At 37.4% G+C, this 21273-nt stretch overlaps 1 protein-coding gene across 5 annotated transcripts in view; it reads left to right on the top strand.

Moving 5' to 3' along the window:
- Hyccin (PI4KA lipid kinase complex subunit hyccin) overlaps positions 1 to 21273 on the top strand; it is a 335986-nt gene that overhangs the window by 33778 nt on the left and 280935 nt on the right. The window contains exon 1 of one of the 5 annotated variants that reach the window (XM_090411348.1): positions 10787 to 10888. The exons of the other annotated variants lie outside the window; for them this stretch is intronic. The gene's annotated coding sequence lies outside the window, so the exon portion shown is untranslated. Of the gene's footprint in view, positions 1 to 10786; positions 10889 to 21273 lie in introns of those variants that run through there. 5 annotated transcript variants of the gene reach the window in all.

Here is a 21273-nt window from a genome sequence, read left to right as displayed (position 1 = left end):
TATCCATGTTCTCCAATTTATGCAAATTGGAGAACAATCTTTCAGACTCACATAGGGGATGTGAGTCTGCAAGATTTAAGGTAACTAGTGGTGTACCACAAGGATCAGTCCTTGTTCCACTGTTATTTAATGATATTGGGAAGAATTTGATAGGAGACTACAGCTATTTGCTAATGATGAAAAGATAGGTAGGGGTAATCAGGAATACTGCTGATATGCAGTACTTGTGGAATGATTTCAATAGGCTGGAATTGTGGGCATGGGAAAATGGATGTCAGTTCAACATCAGTAAATATGAAGTCATTCACTTCGGCGTGATTATATATCCAATGTCATATTATATTGGTGGGATTGTGTTAATAGAAACTGATCAGGCTAGGGCTCTTGAAGCGTTAGTAGATAGCAAGTTGAAGTTCAGGGACCATGTAGCAAATATTGCAAATTCAACTTAAAAGATAATTGCAATGCTGAAACAAACTTTAACATGTTAAGATAAGGATATCATTTTGCTACTTTACAAGGCCTTGATAAAACTTTACTTGGACTATTGTGCACAGGTCTAGTCTCTTTATTTCTGTTGTGATTCTGATACAGTGGAGAGAGTGCACAGGAGAGCGTTAAAAATGATATAAGGATTGTGGAATACTGAGAATTTGTAGACTGCAGACAATAGCAAACATGAGAAAGAGATGGTAATATGATTGAGACTTACAAACTTCTGAAAGGGTTATACAGGATTTCATTTGATGGAATCTTTCATTTTCTGGAGGGTGTTGAAAGGACATTCTTGGAAGCTAAGAACGAATGCTGCTAAGAAGTGGGTGGCGGCTAGATTTTTCTCTCATAGGGTGGTGCATGATTGGAATTGATTGCCATTGGATGTTGTGTGTGTGTGCAAGCAGCGTGAATAAATTCAAGAATAAGTATGATAGCTGGTGCATGTAGTATGTGGCCTCAATGAGCCCCTGACTCCTTGGAGGTCTTTTAATAATAATAATTCAGGAATCGTTAATAAGACAACTATGAAAAGTTTCTCTGCTTGGCTACATTGCTCTTAATACTCCTACTGATTTTACCTGAATGAAGGTTGAAACTGGTTTGAATAGTGACCCTTCCAAAATGTTTTTGCATTATAGGATACTAAGATAGTTGATGTGAAGTCAACAGCCTCTGTATACTAGTACTAGTAGAAGTTACTTCACACTTATGCTTTGGTACAGGATAGAAACAAGAATAATTTCTTGTCAAGTATAAGACAACTAGAAGAAAAAAAAAACACTAAATAAATAAAAAAAATAATGAAACAAGTACACATGAGAAAGCTTATAAATAATAAAATAAAACATTTTCAGAGGATAATTCAGAAAAAGATAGGATAACAACAGTGGATTTTAAAAGGGATTAAAGGGATGTAGTACATCAAGCTTACAATTAATAAGGATCAGACTTTCCCAAATTTTTAGTAGAGAGAAAGTATTTTCATTTAGAGTGATTTGGTAGGGTTTTGGCATTCTCTTTGAATAAACCTGTAAATTCAAAATGGATGTAGGATTGATGTTCTTGCAATCTTCTCAACTACATGTCTTGTTTTCCTAAAGTATGAGAGAAGATAATCACAATGAACCTGGTAAGCATCTGGAAGAGAATAAGAAGACTTCGAAGATGACATGGAGGAAAGTTTATTGACAAGAAAGAAAACTGGTGCCAATTTATTATTATTTCTTTTAGGATCCATGAAATAAAAAAAAATCAGCTAATGCCATTTTATTCCCATATACGGGGAGTAGGCGAGGCCATTTAGCCCTATCTAACTTTTGGAGACTGAGTGGGCAGTTCAATCTCCACTGGTACCAATCAGAAAGATAGATGGCCCAAGGCTATCACTAATTAAGCGGTACACAGTGAAGAGAGACGGCTCAAATGTGCCGCTATCTCGTGATCCCTAACACAATATATTTTAATGTCTGAAATAATGTGGGTTCTACGGTCGATTTTCTCGACTTTGTGAGACGAAAAACCCAAGTTTCTAGGAGGAAAAACCCGCTTGCCCGTGCCAGAGATCGACTAACTCGGGAACCGGTCGAAAAAAGGCTTAGAAAAATTTCCTCTAGTCGCTGACTAGACTCGAAACCATGTCTTCCTTCGTGCGGCCAAGCGCCGTGGTGTGCAAATGCTACATCCACTGCTACACAGGCTCTGGATCCATGAAATTGGTTCTGCAATTGTATGCATGGGATTGGAGCTATAACATACAGGATCAGATTTCTTAGAAACCAGTTTCAATGTGTCTGTGATATTTTGGATCTTCTTTGAGGTGAAGGCATTGTGCTGCATAATTTTTTGAATAGTGTCAAGTTCTAGTTTGAGATGATGTGGGTTGGAGCAGGTAATTTCTGTGTTAAGAAATTGATTATGCCTATTTTTTTTTGTAAAGGATGATGTGCAGAATCCTGTATTGACCTGGTTTAAGATATACCTGACTAGGTTTAAGATATACCTACAGTTATCAGCATGTCAAATGGAGAGTAGTAGAGAATGTCTACAAAAGCTAATTTTTTTGTCCTTTTTTCTCATTGGTGAATTTAATGAGGCAGCAGCTGGGCTACTGATTTTGATTAGGAAAGGTAAGGCAGCTGCAGAATGAGGCCATATAACAAAGAAATCATCCACATAACGTATCGAAAACGATGGTTGAGGTTGTGTGGAGGCAAATAGTCTTCTAATTATGCCAAGTAATAGTTTTCTAGAAAGGAAAGAGGATCCATATGGCTGTACATTTAATCATCTTGTTAATTTTGCATTTACAGATAAAGTAGCCTGAATGCATGATAGAATGGAACAGTTTGACTGTCTGGAGGAAATGTTTGCAACAATAATTGGAGGGTTTCAGCCAGCAGAACATGAGTAAATAAAGACTGAAATGTCAAAACTGACCAATAACATCTGTAGTCTGTAAAGTTATTTATTTTTTCTGCTAAGAAATATGGAAATGACCAATGAGTACCTGAGCTCTGACAAAAACTTTGCCATATGATAAGTGATAGGATATTCAATACATTGTACAGTTCTTTAAGAGAACATCTTCTTTATGAATTTTTGATATACCATAGAAATGAAGGAAATCTATCATAAGGAGTTTTCAGTTGGTGGTGTCCTTCCTGGCTAACAACTTTGTCAAGTAACGAATTCAGTTTCTTGATTTTGCTGTTTATGGGGTCATATTCAATCTCACAGCCAACAGAGAAAGTACTGTAGAGGTAATAAATACCGCTGCTAATTCCATTTATAATTAGCAGTGTTTGTTACTTCTACAACTCTTCCTTTGTTGGCTTTTATACAGATGGCTGTTCAATCTTAGATTTTAACTCTTTAAACCTGAATGGTGAAGTTTGGCTTTGAGTAATAAAGAAGCAACTTCAAGACAGTTCTTCTAAGGCAAGTGATGTGAAGTCATCAGCTTCTATATACGAAGTTCTATAGTCCTGAAAATACTTCAGGTGTAAACTTTGTTTGCTTACACTTGGTTTTTGGATAAAAGATTAACCTAAGTATATAATTTCTTGGTATCTTTCATTCAAGATAGTTCATTGGCATCACTTGAAGACAAGTTAAACTCAGTGTCATAAAGGAAATCAGAACCAAAAAATTCCTAGGAACTATGCTGAAGTCATGCTCATTGAACATCATTCCATCAGATTTCCCTGAGGAACTAAAAAAAAAAAAAAAAATGTGTGTGAGAATGGAGAGGCAGAAGTAGGCTATGAGTGTAAACTTATACATAGGGGGTGCTGTTATCATATTGCTTTGGCCATCAATGCAATTATTCATTACTACTCCCTCCCTCCCAACATGCACAAACAGACTTAACCATTTTAGTTGTTTCATAGTTTGTGTCACATGCATTCTAAAGTTCCAGTAGGAATTTTAGTAATTCATGCAATACAGTCTGTGAAAATTGTTAGTTTTCTGGTAGAAGCTTGATTGCAATAATAAAAGTGAAGTTCACTGAATTGGCCATTGCTCATAAAAATTTTCAACTTCTGATAATTGTGATGTGTCAGTTTAAGTGCACATATTTTCATCTTTCGACTTATTTCATTTTGTTTACTGAAATATCTAATTCTACAAATACTTCACTTTCTGAAATGCTACTGTCTTTTGTTTCATACTATTACAAAAAGACTTATTTCTTCAAGAAATAAAATGAAACCATGTAAATTGAGTTTGTTAAATGTTTTCCTTCAGTTAAATTTATAGGCCTTCTTTGCTATCCAAAGAAATCATACTAATAACTCTGGTAATTACAGATTGTAATAATGGCCATTTATTTTTCCTACTTTGAAGAATCTCCAGTTAGTGAAATCAAAATTTCCTTAATTCTTTCTCTTCTAGATTATTATGAGCTAGCATGGAACATGTATATAAAAAAAAAAAAAAAAAAAAAAAAATTAGAGCCAACATGATGTGCACCATCACCTATAAGGTATCTAAATTTGATCTTAATACCACAACTTATCCACTTCAACTATCTAACTACATACTGCACGATTCCTTCTGTCACAAGGATGGTATTTGTGCATTTGCTAAATTTGCCTAAACAGAGGAAGTACTGTAGATGTAATAAATAATGCTGCTAATTCCAGTTATAATTAGCAGTGTTTGTTACTTCTACAGCTCTTCCTTTGTTGGCTTTTGTAATATTCAGATGACTGTTCAATTTTGGATTTTAATCCTTTAAACTTAAACTTCTCCCATATCAGAGAACGACAAACCTAGAACTCTTATTTATAAATGCACTGTCTAAAAATCTCTAAGCTCTAGTTTGTGGCTGATTGAGCAAAACTGTTTGTTGTCTTACTGCTCTCAAGATTCAAATAACCTCTCTGCCTTCTGATTATTTATATCCAAAGCTTAACTTTCTGCAGTCTAAATAGCTAAACAGTGAAGTTATCTTCCTTGGATAATTCTATGTTGATAACTCAAGTTGGCTTTCCTTCTATCATTTCAATAGCCAAGCTGAAGAAATAGCATTATTTGCTGTAATATGTATATGTATAATGTAATATGTATAATGATGTAATATAACGTTCATCCACTCACTAGAATATCAGATAATCCATACTTGCCCTTTCAATACCCCAGAACACTTCCTTAACTAGTTTTGCTTTCAAATATTATTATTACGTGACACCTCCAGGGTATCCAAGGACTCGTTGAGGAAGGGCACGTACTCTACAGCCCTCCACCTCTACCACTCAGTACACCAACTACAATGAACCGTAGTTATCATCATCATCTACACCGATACCATTTACCACCCAGCACTAGTATTTTCATGGACAATCACAAACGTCCATGCACACAGCAGGATTCGAATCCGCAGCCTTTTGGCTGGAGAGTGGATACGCTAACTAATCGCCAACCAGGCTGTGGATCAGCTTTTTCCTCTCAGTAACTCGCACGATAACCTTATGTTTCGTTATCTATGGAATGTGATTAGCCCAGCCATTCGGTGTCATGTCATTGGCACTATAGTGGTGTGAAATCGAATGACCTCTGTGATTACTGCTCTTCCTTCCTATGCCCTGATTAATATTTCCTCCTATTCTGATACAAGCACCTGCTTTGAAATAGCATTTACTGGATAGAGGTATGCTGAATTAGTTGGAATTCGGTATCTCAAATATAGCCAAATAAACTTGCTAATGCCTGTTTTTCCCCTTATAGGAAGTAGGCGTTTTAGTCTGTCTCCAAAATGTTACATAATGTTTTGGAGACCGAGACTATCTCCACCGGTAGCCAATTAGAGATAACTGGCCCATGACTATCACTAATTTTACGTGGTATCTGGTCAAGAGAGGCACCAGTCGGAAAAAAAGGCTTAGAAAAAGTTCCTCTAGTCGGCGACAAGAATGAACTTGGGTCACCATTCTATGTGCAGTCTAGCATTATGGAAGCTCATGCCACTTCCATTGAGCTATACAGGCTCTCAAAAACTTCTCATATTAAAACTTTCTGGCCTTTTGCCAGAACTTGTGCTTTTCCCTCTGTGATCATCCCAATGGTACTATATTACCCAAAAATAAAACTCACCACTTGGCATCATTCTTCTACTTCTATTATTTACATGACCAAGGCAAATTACCTCCCTCTCTAGCAAAAACAGCTTGCTGCAGACTTCCCTTGATCTTTCATGATAGACATCAGAAAATTCCTTAATAGCATTAAGTACCAAGTATTCTTATCCTTCTGATATCTCAATTATGTTGACTCACTCACTTTGAGAACACATCATAATTAACTGTACTTGCAATACCTGTCTAATGGCTACACATAATAAAATTCTATATTATTCTATAACTAGATTATTACCGTCCCAGTTAGAGGAATTGCCCCACATGGTGTGATTAGAGTTGTCACCAATATAGATTAGCAGGGTGAAGGTGGTGGCTGGTCAATCTCATCAGGCCAGGATTGTGATGGTGGTTTGTAGACATGGAAGATGATGGTATTTTGAACTTTAATGCCTATGGAGTATTCTGCATCAGGTACACATTGGGTTATGTCCTTGAGGCCAGACCAGATGTAGGTTGCCAGGCCATGCTTGGGATGGCAGTTATAAGATACGAGAATTAGGCACATGGGTTTCTTGGAGAGCCAAGACTTCAATTGCTTTGTCTTTGGCTATTTTGCCAATGGCTTTGGATTTAGATAGTCCTATGTTTAGGGAACATATCTTGAGAGAGTGTTGTTTAGAGGGACTGGAACTTATTTTTCGAAGCTTGCCCTCCACCCAAACAAGCAACGCGATCCTTGTTATTCCGGACGAAGATCGAGCTGGCATGGAGCTTTTTAAGTTTTGTATTCATCATAGTTGCTGTAACTGGTCCTAGGAGGCTTGGTACATTTGGTGCCTTGTTTGAAACATTAGCTTCATGTTACCTGTAATTTATCTCTGGGGCTTCTTTTGTCTGAAGCACCAGCAATGTACCACAAGGTAACATTATTGGCAGCGGGGGAAACGGGAAGGCTGTCTCAATCACCCCCCCCCCTCCCAGCTTTCTTGATGACTTGGTTTTTTGCTTTATTCTTTGAGGATACTGAAATTTCATTGGTTTGAATCCAGCAAAATATTAGCAGACTTAAAGCATGGTTTTTCTCCCACTATGACATTGGGAGTTAATACAAGTCAGAACTTTATACAGCCTGTCGGAAATACTTAGTAGGTTTTGATGGGTCACAAACCTTGACTAATTTAAAGCGGTTTTTTTTATTTTTTATTTATTTATTTTTTTAATCACGTTATCTTCATGAGGAAAAAATTTTTCAAACACTGATGTTACAACAATGCTGCAAATTATTGCTATAATACAGTATTTCCATATCTTCTTTTGGAAGGGCGCTCTGTTAACGATTTCAATCCAGCTATCGAGAAATATATAAATCGATGAAGGTCTAGAATAAGTGTTGTCAGCTTTGGGGAGAGAGAATACTGGTCTGAATGGCTCTCCTTTATGTTCGCTACCAATCGATAATAATAGGAACTTCTATAACCAGATTTGTAAAGTTTATTATTATTTTCCATAAAATATTTAAGAATTGGCTTTTTTTTTAACGATGTAGATATATCCACGAATAATGGTTCAAAATCGGTAGATGGATGCGCATCGTTCAAGTCTTTTCGACAAAAATTGGGATATAGCGATATAATTTTCTCATTGTTTAGTGTATTCCCTGACACTTTCGCCACAATCGGATCAGAACTATTATGGGGAAGGGAAGTAACTTTTACCATAGACATCTCACTGCTCCTGTCGTTTCAGTTGTCTTCAACTGACTTTGGAATGTACCTGAGAATTTCAGACCTATCGGAATAACGGGGGGGGGGGGGGCTCTCTCTCTCTCCCCGTAAAACTTAAACAGGTCGCAGTGTTAAAGCATTTTCCACAAAATTTGGAGTAATTTTATCGCAGTTGCTTAAAATCGAATCAAAATGGAGGGAGGCATTGTAAAGAAAGAAATTAAATTCCGCAGACACTGCCACAGTTCACATTAATTCAACAGTTTTCGAATCGTTATTCGTCATTTGTCTTGCTTATTTCATGTTAAAAAAAAAAAAAAAAAACTCGCAAAATTATATATGTAATAAAAATAGCCACGTGCTGTGATTAAATGGGAAGTTGGCTGTAATATAGCGGCGTCTACTTGACATTGTTCAATTGTTGCAAGAGTAAATTCCTCTGAAATTCACCAGTACCATAACGTCGATTACGATACCACTAATATTTAATAGCCTCTTTTAAATTGCAGCCCAACTTGCTTCCTCAGTACTTGGCTCTTTTTACAAACGAGATTTTTTTATTTATTTATTTTTTATTGTTGTTAAATGAGATGATAAATATTACTTAGCGTTTGAAGGAAAGAAAGAAACCGGTTTCATATTTTCCATATGAAAATGATCATTGCGCAATTAATTATTATTTTTATAATGCGTACTTAGGAAACCTGTTTTGTGATAAAATGCAAGGCCTTAGGAAAGTTGTCAGAATTTCCTTCTTTCTCTCGTTTCTTTGTTGGAGCTCTTTCAAGTTCCAGTGATTCTTCCTTTTGAAATAACATTACTCCAAAGCTATTTACTCATGACTTGATCACAGAAGCAGCGTACAGTAATACCTAAATACTAAAATTAAATATTTAGAATTTAGGGAGGAAAAAGACATTATGACTTGAAATAAAAGGATCACAAATGCCACTATTACTGGCACCAACTTACTCAAACGTTTCTTTGAGATCCCTGATTCGCAATCTAATCTCGTATATCAGTGCTTCCCAAACTTATGGATGTAAAGGGCCCCTTTGGAAAAATTAAAATATTTCACTGTCCCCACGAAAAAAAAAAATGGTAATACAGACATATTATTATAATATTTATTGTATTTATATTCAGTATAAAACATACATAGCGAATATTGCAAAAATCAAATGCATATATTACATTTTTAGTATCTTACATACACATTTGACATGGCACACTTAAAATATTTTAAATTTGTTTTCATTGTTTCAGGGCCCTACCCCTCAACAAAACTGACGGCAAAGCCGCGGCCCACAGTTTGGGAAGGACTGTCGTATATTATACATTCTTTAACATACGACGGAGTTTAAACGTAGTCAGTACATTTAATCGAAAAATTAGAAGTAACATAGAAACAATCTGAGAGAAATATGCATTTTGCAATTTTTATATACTGAATGCTATTTATCTCAGGAATTAAAGTTATGGACGTTCTCGAGTATTTCATATTATGCATAACTGTATTTAGATTTGTATTGTCTGCCTGTATCCTATGAATACTCCGTTCTAGTCGGATTTATTTTATATTTTATTAAAGAGTTTAGAAATGCAAAACCAGGGAAACGAAAGAAATTAGGGGGGGGGGGAAGCAATCAGGCATGTGTCTAGCCACCCCTGGGACAAATCGGTGTGAGGAAATAACCGGCTCTGGGATAGATGAGTATAAGTGAGCAATGATTGTGAAGAGTTGGATACAGTTTCTCAGGTTTCGAATCTGAAAAGGCACGTAATCCCATTATGTAAGGGGCCAACATGCATGTACATTCCTGTACATGCATGTTGAAATGCATGTACAGGAATGTACATGCTATAGACTTTAGGGGGCTCAGAAGATGTGGATGCATAGACAAATGAGCACAGTGAGTGCAGCCCAAGTAATTATCATGGGAGACTTCATCTATGGGAATATAGATTGAAAGGAGGAAAGAACACGTGGCAAAATTGAATTTATATAGTTAATGAAGGATAATTACCTGAAACAGCACGTAATAGAGGGGCCTGGTGATTTGAGTGTTCGATCTTCTGATGCTATTATCAGATCTATTACTCCAGTAGCAACCCTACCTCCAGTTGGGGAAAGTGACTACGCATTCTTGTCCTGGAGGTTGCTCAACATGTGGAATTTTCATTCAAAGTGATTATGTGGAACTAAAAGCTGGCGATTATGACAAACTTAGAAGGCAACTTGGAGCAGTGCCATGACATAAGAAGCTATATGGAATGAATGTCATTAGTGCATCTGAAGCAGTCAGGGATTGTTTGAGCAAAGCAGCATAAATCGAGGATATTTGTGTAGGGATTAAGTGGATGAGTAGCAATATAAAGCAGGAGCTGTAAAAAAAAGAAAGCATTGTGGAAGGAATGTAAATCAAAAGGTGATCAGCATGCTCATGAGCAATGTAAAGCACAAGCAAGAATAGTAACAAGTATGGGTAAGGAAGGCTAAATCAGATTTTACGAAAAAAATTAGCTAAGCAGTTTCAAAGTAAATCCAAAAGACTATTTTTCGCTACGTGACATACTTCCTCTCTACAATTTTCTCGTAACTTTAATCAGTAACTGATATTAGGAAAGTGACAGAAGCAGAAGAAATAGATGTTACTAAGATCACTTTGCAAGGGTATATCATCCAGATAGTGACTGCAATTACTGACCTGACAGACTGATGTGAAAAGTGAGGTCGATGAACTGTGGCGGTACTTAATGTATTGAAAAATATCAGTGTGAATATCGCAGCGGGCTTGGACAGTATGTCAGCTCGTGTGCTATGAGAACGTGCAAGTGAACTGGCAGTGCCTCTGAAGAAGTTGTTTCATTTAAGTCACAGCTCTGGCAAGGTTCCAAGGGAGGGGAAAGAGGGTAAGATAGTTCCATTATATAAAGGTGGCTCCAAGACAGAAGTAGCGGAATTACAGACCAATTAGCATCTATGGAGTGGTGGTTAAAGTATCGGAAAAGTTGGTTAAAAGTAAAATTCAGGAATGGGTGGATATGAATATGACACAATATTGGGACAGCACAGCTTTGTAAAAGGTAGGTCATTTTTCAGTAATTTATTCACATTTTATAAGGTGACAACGGAATTGGATAAAAGAAATGGTTACACTATGATACTGCTGGATTTTGCAAAGGCATTTAATAGAATTCATGTACAGGTTAGTACTACATGCAAAACTTGCATCATTACTAACTTCCTATCTACAATTTTCTCCAAATCAATCTGTTACCTGTCAAGACCCCAACATTATCAGATCTTATATGAGATCTCGTATTTATATCGTCTAAGGCACTTTTTACTGTATCAATCCACCTATATCTTGATCTGCCTATGGGTCTTTTTCCTGCCAATCTGGCAGAGAACACTTGTTTTAAGTGACCATACCATACCACCTGAAATTAGCTCTGCTAACAATGTCAAGTTAATGGAATGCCAGTGTTTAATAGAATACCACATGGATAATTATTACATAAGTTAGAGGAAATAGATACGAGGTTGGTGACATGAATAGGAGGTTGGCTGATAGACATCAGAGGATGGTGTATGCTGGAGTGGAATTAAGGCGAATGAAACTAGTGGAATGTCCCAGGGCTCTGTACTAGGACCGCTATTTAATTTGTACATTAATGATATAGTGGAAGATTTCAGGCGGAGAGATATTCATTTGTTTGCCGATGATGCAAAATTGGGCATGGCGATAGTTGATAAAGGTGATATAGATATCTAGCAGGAGGATTTAAATAAATTGTCAGTGTGGACATGGTTATCAATTTAATGTTGTAAAATGTAAGGTAATGCACTTCAGGTTGAAAAGGTTACATATGAGTATCATATTGATGGTACTAAATTACCGTATATTAACGAGGCTAGGCATCTGGGGGTAATGGTGGATAGAGATATGAAATTCAAAGGACATATTTCAAGCATTGGCAGAAAAGCTCAGAAAATTACTTTGATGTCGAATAACACATTGACAAGTAAAGATAAAAAAAGTTATCCCTCTTTATAAGGCTGCGATTCGGCCATATGTTGACTACTGTGCACAGATTTGGCTACTGCGTTTCTTGGGGATCGGGAGGTGATGGAGAGGATTCAGAGACGAGTGACTAAGCTCGTGACAGGTGTGTGGAATGTTCCCTATGATGATAGATTGAATGTATGTAGGTTACAGAGTTTAGCTGGGATTAAGGGATTCTATAAGAAGACAAAAGAGATTTTTCAATGCATAGGGAGGAAAATTGGTCGCACTTGAAAGTTGTCTTAAGAATGTGGTTAGTAGTAAGGGCGTGCGGACTAGGTTCTTTACTTAGTGAGCGGTGAATCAGTGGAATGGATTGCCAGATGTGGTTGTGAGCACTCCAACAGCGAATAAGTTTGAGACGTATGATAGGTATTGCGTTAATAGATATTGTGGGTCTGTCGCGAAGAGTTTTGACTCCATGTAGTCACCTGTATAAATGATAGAGCATCCACTCACCATACCATAACACGGCCTCGACAATGACCACGTGATACCACTACATTCTTCCCTTCCCCCAAACACAATCTGGCACTATTATAGATGACAACGAAATTATGCAGCAGCCAATCAAAAACCTGCGTAAAATCGTTACCATCAGGTGCTCCCTTACGCGGTCTGGCATCCAGCCTGCGTAGCTGATTTACTACTGTGCCCTCGAAGATGAAGTTCTCCTCTTCACAGTATGTTCATCTCTTTAGCCTCTATAGAAGTAGCCTAGTCGTGAAGATTCTTTTGCGTGCACACTTTTGTTGGCTTATACTTGGATAAAGGAGTAAACAAGAATATAATTTCTTAGCAAGTTTAATTTAGATCTCAGAAATATACTCAAAGTCGTCTGAATGCATGAACCAACAAGAATCACATAAAAGCTCAGTGGGAAGTTTTGATTTGGCACGAAAGATGATAGAAAAGCAGGACTAATAAACTTTGTAGAAAAAGAAAACCTCATACACCATGAATTCTTTTTTCAAGGGGATGGGGGAAATCCGCATATTTGGAGTGGACATGAAAAAGTCCAAATGGAAGAACTAGTAAAATTCACTTTATTCCCAGCAACAGGAAAAACATCTTTCAGGACGTTTTGATATCAACATTGGAAATGACCATCGTATGGTACACCTCCTCCTCTCACTTATTAGGCCCAGTGGCCCGTTACGTTCATATTAAGCATGGCCTAATATGGATTTGAAACCGCGACCGCTTCAAGGATAGAGTGGTTAGCCCTATGCCTCCCGGTGTTGCGTATGTCTGTAGGTGTGTGTGTGTGTGTGTGTGTGTGTTCACTGGGCCGGTTTGCCTGTTCTGGGGGAACGGAAAAATGAATTTTTAGAAGTGACATGGGAAGAAAAGCCATCCACAGACAATTATCTTGGAAAGGCCTTCATCCAGCAGTGTATCGATGATGATTACAAGAAACCAATTTATGATATAGGTTTCTTTGTATTTTTGTTGCAAATGTCGTAATGCTACCCAGGTAGCACTTGTCATATTTCTAGCAGGAATGCCAAAAAAAAAAAAAAAGTGACCAGCATCTGAAAAATAGATTCCGAAGTAGAATTCATGACTTACCCGATTATGTCATCCTCGGCCGTCTGAAAGAAATGCTGACTTTCAGGCCACCACAATCTGGATGTATGCGGAAATTTGGTGATGACTGGTGGGAACTGTAGCAACCAAATCCACAGCCCCTTTACCTTCACGTCCATGGGCCTATTATTAGCCTTATATATCCTGTCCAGAAGGCATTAAACTTTCAACTAGACGAATCTGTCTTTGTAGGAATGAGATGTGGTGTCCACACTGAAAAAAAATCCAATCTGCTGTGGTACTTAGCCACTATTGGATACTAGATGAATTTGATCGCCCATTTTGATATCATTACATTGTTTATCGGAAGCTTGATCAAGTGGCTAAATATTGTTACCACATTTCTTTCACCAATATACACTTCAGTGGCCAGTTTATTAGATTCCAATATAGTTAAATGGGTATCTGCAATAAACTAGTCCAGTGTATATTTGTGATATGTCCTAAAATAGCCTCGATACCAAGGCGTCGATTGAAGATCCTCGATAGGCAATGATTTTCTGTTGCACATGGTAATATTTCACTGAAGAACATTTTCAGTTTAAAGCGCACAAACATCATGGTATAATTTTGTTATTTCGAAAAGTTTTCTTTACATATCGAACTCTACATATCGTTATATAAAGGTATCGCTGCTGGTATCTCTGCTGAGTATCTCAGATCATGGAGCACTTTCCATTGCTATACAGTCTTATATGCTTAACAGTGTGTAATTGCATCATTTGGCACATATAAGCGAAATGACTATGAAGAGTGAATTACCGATATCATGCATATGCTACACGTTACATAGTTGCGTCCATTTTCCTACAATGAGAGGTGTCATACGAAAATCATAATTGACATCAGATATGTCAGAAAATTGAGATTTACCTTAAAACAGTGCAAAGGAAAACAAGAAGGCCTTTAGGCCATGGTGTCTGTATGCATCACTCTGAAATACAGGCAAAGGCACTAGTAGAAGGATGGCATAATCCCCATATAATTCAGTAACCTAATACAAATATTGATTAGCTTATCCTATATATAGAATGATATAGAATCGTGAAGTATTTTATATACTCATATATATTAAATATAGTTACTTCAGAGTGTTTTATGCATAACAAACTTGTAATCATCGTGATGAGCTTCACGAAATACTCCTTACTTATTAATTTTCGTTGTTAGATTTCTGTTTCCATAACAGAAAAATATCAGCAGTGCTTAGTTTTGGAATTGGAACCCATTTTTTCCCTTTCTTCGAAAAACTATACTTTCAGTAAGCTATGCCTTGTTTCAGAATTTGAAATTTTTTCCCCAGCGGGATTTCCTCACTTTCATGCTTTTTAATAAAGCAAAATGATGAAAGAGGTACTATAGCAGTTTCTGGTTTAGGATATCTTGATGATATAAACTGTGACTGGCGTTAGAAATGCGTGACAGAAAGTGGCCTTTTGCCAGAATGGTGTAGTATAGAAGTAGGTGTTAGCTACGGATGAGTGATATTCATGTCACCTTGGTGTTTAACATTTGGCTAGATAGATGCGTATATGATGCAGATAAGGGAAAAAAAAAACAAAAAAAAATGGATTAATTGATCGTATAGTTGATATTATGGCCAAATATTGCGGAATTTTGTATATAACAAACATTTAATTTGTCGTGGTTTTAAATAAATCACTGAAACACGAAGAATATCTTCCATTTATGATGATTAGTGTTATGCGTTATATAAAGATCGCTTTATGAATTTCACAAATACTTCAGTATTTAAATTCGTTAAGAAATTTTATTCTGGAGAATTCCAAATACTCAACCCGAAATTAAAAAGCACCGAGATGACTTCGTTAAAATCACCGCTCAGTTCTTGCGGTGAGCAAGCTATAGTGAGAGCAGGCACATTTGGCGGATGGTCTCATATCCTTAGATGTTCCAGCCGTAATTTCAAACATCAGTAACAGTTCAATTCTTGCAGTAATGTGCTTGGACAAGTCACTGGACACAAGGTCATACTCGTTGTTTTGCTTCAGTTTTCCTCAGTCTGTTGAAATAGTTTTTTGACCGTGCTTGGCGTTTCATTGTCTGAGAATGGAGGCCAACATACGCATAAAGTTGTATGCGAAAATCGATATGGCGGCGACATCGAGTAAATGCAAAAAGTGTTTTTGATGGTGTGGGGATCCGTGCTGGAGTTTTGAGTGGTTCTTCTGTTTAATAAGGGAAGAACAAACATCGAAAGAGATTAGTCTTCTGGACACGGATCAATTGGTAAATGAAAATTAATTGGCTGAAGACTGCATTTCGTGGGAATTTTTCAACAGACTAAACTTTGCTCATATTCAGTTATGGACGCTCTTGAACACTACATACCACTAATCCTAGCATACTTATCGTACATTGTTCCGTGTGAATACCGCATACTCCAGTACTACTTAACATACTTATCGAATATTGTACCTCCATGAATAAAATTTTCCTTATTTAGACAATGCAAATTTCGAAACCTGACGATGAAAATTAACGATGACGCAAGTGTATATGCAGCAGAAGCTGTTTAATATTTAATAATAATAATAATATATATATATATATATATATATGTGTGTGTGTGTGTGTGTGTGTGTGTGTGTGTGTGTGTGTGTGTGTGTGTGTGTGTGTGTGTGTAATTATTTGGAGAATATAAATATTCCCCAACGGCAGTAGACGCCACTCGTTTTTTTCCTAACATTTGAAAATCAGTTGACGACTACCCTCCATGCTTTGTCATCTCTAATGGTATTTTCAACAACGTCATAGCTCCAAAATAGATTATGGCAAACTTTACATTTATGAATTGCATGATACACTACTAAAACTCGGAAACTTAAAACTGTTACACAAACTGTTATCGCTATTTAATACTTTTTCTTTATCTGAACGATTGTTGAAATTGGTTAATGATTTTATTAATCACTAGATCAGATCACCTACAGTTGGTAGCCGGGTGGCGAACTGATCAGTTGCTCTCATACTGTGACTCGTTGAAAACGCGGCTTGCATTTTTGTATTTTCTTTCGGCACTTGAAACCACGTTCTGCACAGATTTAGTAATCATATTAACATGTTGATACTATTTGCTAGCGTGCATACCTGTTAAATAACAACACACAAAAAAGTTATTTTAGGAACATTTTCTAGTTGGCTTTATTCCAACGCTGCGTTTAAGTCAAAACACACAGCTTTGAAGGAACAGATAGAAAATGTTTCTACAAACGTAGGCCCTCCCTTGTTTACATCACTGGCCAAAGGAAAGGTTAACAGCGTTAGTAATAGAGAAATACGGAACAAATCCATCATGCACAAGAGTTTTAAAGTCTTATTCCAGATTTTGATTTGGTATCCGGTTACAGTGCATCATCTGGTAAAGTGGAAAGTTTACCAAACATTTCGAAGAACATTTGGTTATTCGGATACTAAAAACTTAGTTCTTTTGTTATTGATCATAATATAACATTTAAAATATTAAGCCAGGTAGCAAAAACTTGAACCTACATTAAAAAGTAATCCTTTTTATTTTTATTTCTTAAATTAACACATGCTACTTTCATGAGCTATGCAGTGAAAGAACCCTTTGCATACACCATGCTTAACGTTCCTTACAGTTCGCCACACCTATGTAAGGTGTGAACTTCCTCACCCTACTCCAGATGCGTGGCGATTTCATTTGTTGTGGATACACACCTTCCCTCAAAATAAGTGCAACGTTAATGAATCGAGCTTTAAATTTTGATATCATTAGGCGTATTTGCAAGCTAGAATCATAATTGGCGTTTTGTCATGCCCTCTGTCTTTGATTAGACTTGCCATTTAAACGTTCAGGAAAAAATTGTCGAACAGTTTTAATTTTTATTACATTCTGCTGGTTACATAAAGGTAATTTTTCATTGGACCAGTGAGCCAGCAATTTTATAAACTGTATCAGTGACTTATGCAATTGAAGTTAGTCCTTAATTTTTAATCCCACCAGGTTAAACGTAATGTCGCGTCAACTTCCTTGCCTTTTGTTTATTAAGTAATAGTCATTAAGTAACATCGTAATATCGCGACCTCTTCATTGTTACATACACTGAGTTACCTTTGCGTTAGGACCCCCCACCGATTTACATGTTCGGCACGATAATGAAGTCCCACGTGATATCACTGTCACGTGCGGCTGCTATAAGTGGCACACCTATCCTCTGTACACAATCAGTAAATGTTTGTCAGTAATGGGGAAAACGTGACAACTAAGCTAATTTGACTGCGGGCAGATAGTTGGTGCCAGTATTTCGGAAACAGCCGCACTTGTTGGTTGCGGGATCAAGGGTGTACCAGAACGGAATTAACCATGAACAGACATCTCACATTGGTCAGCCACATGTGGTTGTGGTAGAGGTGAATGTCGAATGTCATAATTAGTATCTTAGCAATGATGTGCAACAGTCGCACAGCTCATCCACCAGTACAACAGCGGGAAAGTTCGACCCATTTCCACATGCACCATGCGCCGTACTTTGCTTCATCTGGGGTTTCACAGCCGGAGATCAACAAGGGTACCCATGGTGACGGTCTGGCATCTCAAACAATTCCTCGCATGAGCCAAGGAACGTTGGCAATGGATCCCTGATAGATGGAAGAAGGTCGTCTGAGGGAGTCCCGTTTCTTGCTACATCATGCTGAGTGGTTGGAGGAACACAATGAATTCACCACATTGCCTTGGCCCCCAAACTTCTCTGACTGAAACCGAATGAACATCTATGGGATATGCTAGAACGGGGTATGAGAACTGCTGATCCTCCACGGAATGAGCGTGAACTGACGCTGTTACTGCAGCGGACATGGGTCGAGTTATGCATGGAAGATGTTCGACACCTTGTGGAATCTGTTATTAGGTGGGTGTTCCTAATGCAAAGCTAACTCAGTGTATGTACATTTCCTGACATGTTTTTAAAATTTCTTTAATGATAAAGCAGTGCTTCTTGACTTTGGTGCAAATAATCCATTAACACATGTAGACTAGTCACTTTGTCCTACAACTTCGTCAGCTTCATTCTCACCAAAACGCAGTCTTGCCTTTTTCTCTCACAAAAGAGATCCCAGCTCACCACGCTTACCCTCGGTAATACACAAACCATCTTACAGGATCAGATTATTTCTGATTGAACTGACACTTGCGTCTCCTGTCATAAACACATGACATCACTAGCCTCTCAAAAACTAGGCACTCTCTTCCGTTCAAGATGCTATTTTTAACCTACGCAGCGAATACCTATATAAAATACAAATCTCGAATGCACCCATCCTGTTTATATATTTGGAATGGTGCACTTACAACCTCTCAAAAAATTCTTGACTCTATCCAGAGGATAGTAATTCGGCTCATACATGATCCCTCTCTCACTTCGACCTGCATCTCACGGATGCATGTTTTCAGCTGTTCTCTGCAACGTTATGGTCACTCTTCTACTGAAGTAGTAACCATCATTCCTCCATTTTATGTTGGGCCTGTTAAAACGAGCAACAGCTGCCCGTGATTCCGTTTCAGTACATCTGCAAACACACTGAACCTCCATCTCTTCCTTCTACTTCTGTCTCCTCTGGAACAACCTCCCGCATGAAGTACTCCCAAACAATTATAATTAGTTACTTTTTCAAGAAAAATGTCAAACTTTCTCAACCCTTACCCCCCCCCCCCCCACACACGCATACGTGGCATTTATGTGCTTGTAGGTTTTTCTACCCGCTCGTGTATGGGAGCAAATTATATATATAAAATATAATATTTGTTCATGACTGCTGGGACACAGTGTGTTCCAGCCGTTATGAACCAAAACAGTGTTCTACAGCATATGTCCTATGTATCAAACATTGCAGTAAAATATTAAACACCCCACACACGTTAGCGCCAGATACACAGTAGCATGGCACAAATTACACATATATAATACAATGTAAAGAAAAATAAGAACACTAAGCAAAGTATAAAATTGGCCCGACAAAAGTCATTGAAAAGACTTTAGTAAGAATATAGGAGATGTTGAAAGTTTATTTTTCACTTGGTTAAGAGTATAATAAATTTAGTTTAATCCTTTATCCAAGTGTGAGCAAACAAAGTTTGCGCCTGAAAATATCTTCAGGACTGGGGTAAGGTCGTACAACACCGGGCAACTCGTAGGTGGAGCAAGCTAACATCACTCCTATCTCAGTATCTCCCATAATGCAAAACACATCTCCTTGCGGATATGTATAATGTTATGCATTAAGGGAAGGGCCACTACCCAGACTAGTTTCGACCTTTATTGAGGTCTCTTCAGTGGGAGCCAGGCCCACAGGTGGAGATACCAGGCAGAAGCAATGGCCAGTCATCTTAACCTATAGGAGTTGCCGAACGGTGTGCCACCTTTTTATTAAATTACTCTGGATTTAGAGAAAGATGTTGAAAGCTTATTTTTCACTTGGTTAGACTATAATAAATTTAGTTTAATCCTTTATCCAAGTGTGAGCAAATGCATAACATTATACATATCCGCAAGGCGATGTGTTAGCTCTCCATCTTTGCTACGAGTTTCCCGGTGTTGTACTACCTTACCCCAATCCTGAAGATATTTTCAGGCGCAAACTTTGTTTGCTCACACTTGGATAAAGGATTAAACTAAATTTATTATAGTCTAACCAAGTGAAAAATAAACTTTCAACATCTTTCTCTAAATCCAGAGTAATTTAATAAAAAGGTGGCACACCGTTTGGCAACTCATATAGGTTAAGATGACCTGCCATTGCTTCTGCTGGTATCTCCACCTGTGGGCCTGGTGGAGATACCAGGCAGAAGATATTAAACACCCCTATTAAACTCTGGGTAGTGTCCCTTTCCTTTATGCATAACATTATACATATCCGCAAGGAGATGTGTTTTGCATTATGGGAGATACTGAGATAGAAGTGATGTTAACTTGCTCCACCTTTGCTACGAGTTTCCCGGTGTTGCGCTACCTTACCCTAGTCATGAAGATATTTTCAGGCGCAAACTTTGTTTGCTCACACTTGGATAAAGGATTAAACTAAATTTATTAATATAGGAGATAACAATGTAACGAAATGTTCTGGACATTATTGAAAAAGATTAGAAATGAGGGAAAGAAAAATGATTCAGGCGATGAAAGTAGCACACAAAAGTAATAATAAGGTGAGTTATCCGATTCCGTCCAGAAGTAAGATTATTTCTTCCTGAAACTCTGGTTTTTCATCTTACATACAGGCAAATCGTCCAGAGAGCACAGCAATTTACAAACAAAAACTATTGGCATATTGTAGATGGTAGATCGTGCTACTGTGTATACTAGAAGGATTAAGTACTATAGACAGTAGTGGGTTGGAGTACTCTCTGCAATGAGTTGTTGAAGGTGTCACGTGCTAACTGAAGATAGTCTGTATATCCGGAGAAATCATTCTGAAAAATTGCTCATTGAGATCAGCAGCCACAGAACAAAAATAGAAAATATTCAACGAATGCATATCAATACTAGAGGTAGAAAAGCCATCAGAAACCTGAAATGTTGAAAAGCAGATGGAGTAGATGATATTCGACCAGAAATATAAAATTTGGAGGCATAACTTTTTTACAGGGTTATACTGCTTAATTCAGAATGCCTGGATAGAAGGTCGAAATCCAGATGATTGGGATAAAGCTCTCATAGAATCTATCTATGAAAGATAACCTTAAGTTCCAATTCCATAGTTAAGAGACTAAAAAAAAAAAAAAAATGTGGAAAAGAAACTCGTGAAAAGCAAGATCATATTTTTACTTTATATTAA

Source organism: Typopeltis vanoorti, chromosome 2, assembly GCF_054136105.1.
Source record: "Typopeltis vanoorti isolate ZY-2024b chromosome 2, IOZ_Tvanoo_1.0, whole genome shotgun sequence".
Classification (NCBI taxonomy): Eukaryota; Metazoa; Arthropoda; class Arachnida; order Uropygi; family Thelyphonidae; genus Typopeltis; species Typopeltis vanoorti.
This window is presented reverse-complemented; position numbering and strand designations above follow the sequence as displayed.